This window comes from Tamandua tetradactyla, chromosome 9 (assembly GCF_023851605.1).
Source record: "Tamandua tetradactyla isolate mTamTet1 chromosome 9, mTamTet1.pri, whole genome shotgun sequence".
Classification (NCBI taxonomy): domain Eukaryota; kingdom Metazoa; phylum Chordata; class Mammalia; order Pilosa; family Myrmecophagidae; genus Tamandua; species Tamandua tetradactyla.
This window is the reverse complement of record NC_135335.1, coordinates 84466928-84469693: the sequence shown is the minus strand read 5'-3', so window position 1 is coordinate 84469693 and position 2766 is coordinate 84466928. Positions and strand designations below refer to the sequence as shown.

General features: G+C 44.0%; 1 non-coding gene across 1 annotated transcript; it reads left to right on the top strand.

Moving 5' to 3' along the window:
• Window positions 1-1726: 1726 nt before the first annotated feature.
• On the top strand, window positions 1727-1833 carry LOC143647544 (U6 spliceosomal RNA). The gene has a single exon (XR_013158156.1). It is a non-coding gene; the product is annotated as a U6 spliceosomal RNA (small nuclear RNA).
• The last annotated feature ends 933 nt before the right edge of the window (window positions 1834-2766 follow it).

The window sequence follows — 2766 nt, the reverse complement described above, 5'->3', positions numbered from 1 at the left end:
CACCCGAAAGTGGACAGCTGCAGCATTACAACCCCTTTCTGGGGTGTCCTTGAAGGACAGTGGTGAGGGGAAATCCTCCCCGTGGGCAGAACTTCGAGCAGTGCACCTGGTTGTTCATTTTGCTTGGAAGGAAAACTGGCCAGAGGTGCATTTGTATACTGACTCATAGGCTGTTGCTAATGGTTTGGCTGGATGGTCAGGGACTTGGAAAGACCATAATTGGAAAATTGGTGACAAAGAGGTCTGGGGAAGAAGTATGTGGATAGACCTTTCTAAGTGGGCTAAAAACATGAAGATATTTGTGTCCCATGTGAATGCACACCAGAGGGTGACTTCAGCAGAGGAAGATTTTAATAATCAAGTGGATAAGATGACCTGTTCTATGGATACCAGTCAGCCTGTTTCCCCAGCAACTCCTGTTATTGCCCAATGGGCTCATGAACAAAGTGGTCATGGTGGTAGGGATGGAGGTTATGCATGGGCTCAGCAACATGGACTTCCACTCACCAAGGCTGACCTGGCTACAGCCACTGCTGAGTGCCCAATCTGCCAGCAGCAGAGACCCACACTAAGCCCCCATATGGCACCATTCCCCGAGGTGACCAGCCAGCTACATGGTGGCAGGTTGATTACATTGGACCACTCCCTTCATGGAAGGGTCAGCGATTTGTTCTAACTGGAATAGACACATACTCTGGATATGGGTTTGCTTTCCCTGCACGCAATGCTTCTGCCAAAACTACTATCTGTGGGCTTACAGAATGCCTTATCCATCGTCATGGTATTCCACATAGCATTGCTTTGGATCAAGGAACACACTTCACAGCAAATGAAGTGCGGGAATGGGCACATGCTCATGGAATTCTCTGGTCTTACCATGTTCCCCATCATCCAGAAGCAGCTGGATTGATAGAATGGTGGAATGGCCTTTTGAAAACTCAATTACGGTGCCAACTAGGTGGCAAAAACTTGAAAGGCTGGGGTAATGTTCTCCAAGAAGCTGTGTATGCTCTGAATCAGCGTCCGCTGTATGGTGCTGTTTCTCCCATAGCCAGGATCCATGGGTCCAGGAACCAAGGGGTGGAAATGGGTGTGGTGCCACTCACTATTACTCCTAGTGATCCACTAGGAAAATTTTTGCTTCCTGTCCCTGCTACCCTGAGTTCTGCTGGTCTACAGGTTTTAGTTCCAAAACAGGGTGTGCTTTCTTCAGGAGAAACGACAGTGATACCACTGAACTGGAAGTTAAGATTGCCACCTGGTCACTTTGGGCTACTTATGCCTCTGGATCAACACACCAAGAAGGGGATTACATTATTGTCTGGGGTAATTGACCCTGACTATCAGAAGGAAGTAGGACTGCAACTGCATAATGGAAGTAAAGAAGAGTTTTCTTGGAATATAGGAGATCCCCTGGGGCATCTATTAGTACTACCGTGCCCTGTGATTAAAATCAATGGAAAATTGCAACAACACAATCCAGGCAGGACCACTAATGGCTCTGAGACTTAAGGAATGAAGGTTTGGGTCACCCCACCAGGCAAAGAACCACGGCTACCTGAAGTGCTTGCTGAGGGTAAAGGGAACATGGAATGGGTAGTGGAAGAAGGTAGTGATAAATATGAACTTCGACCACGTGATCAGTTACAGAAACGAGGACTATAATGCTGTTTTGTTTGTGTTATACTATTTAAGTTGTAAGATATCAAGTTTAAGAATGAATGTTGTGCTCGCTTCGGCAGCACATATACTAAAATTGGAACGATACAGAGAAGATTAGCATGGCCCCTGCGCAAGGATGACACGCAAATTCGTGAAGCGTTCCATATTTTTATATATCGACCAATGGAATCGAATAGAGTGCTCAGGTATAGACCCTCTCATCTATGGACATTTGATCTTTGATAAGGCAGTCAAGCCAACTCACCTGGGACAGAACAGTCTCTTCAACAAATGGTGCATAGAGAACTGGATATCCATATGCAAAAGAATGAAAGAAGACCCATATCTCACACCCTACACAAAAGTTAACTCAAAATGGATCAAAGATCTCAACATTAGGTCTAAGACCATAAAACAGTTAGAGGAAAATGTAGGGAGATATCTTATGAATCTTACAATTGGAGGCAGTTTTATGGACCTTAAACCTAAAGCAAGAGCACTGAAGAAGGAAATAAATAAATGGGAACTCCTCAAAATTAAACACTTTTGTGCATCAAAGAACTTCATCAAGAAAGTAGAAAGACAGCCTACACAATGGGAAACAATATTTGGAAATAACATATCAGATAAAGGTCTAGTATCCAGAATTTATAAAGAGATTGTTCAACTCAACAACAAAAAGACAGCCAACCCAATTACAAAATGGGAAAAAGACTTGAATAGACACCTCTCAGAGGAGGAAATACAAATGGCCAAAGGGTACATGAAGAGATGCTCAATGTCCCTGGCCATTAGAGAAATGCAAATCAAAACCACAATGAGATATCATCTCACACCCACCAGAATGGCCATTATCAACAAAACAGAAAATGACAAGTGCTGGAGAGGATGCGGTGAAAGAGGCACACTTATCCACTGTTGGTGGGCATGTCAAATGGTGCAACCACTGTGGAAGGCAGATTGGAGGTTCCTCAAAAAGCTGAATATAGAATTGCCATACGACCCAGCAATACCATTGCTGGGAATCTACTCAAAGGAATTAAGGGCAAAAACTCAAACGGACATTTGCACACCAATGTTTATAGCAGCGTTATTTACAATTGC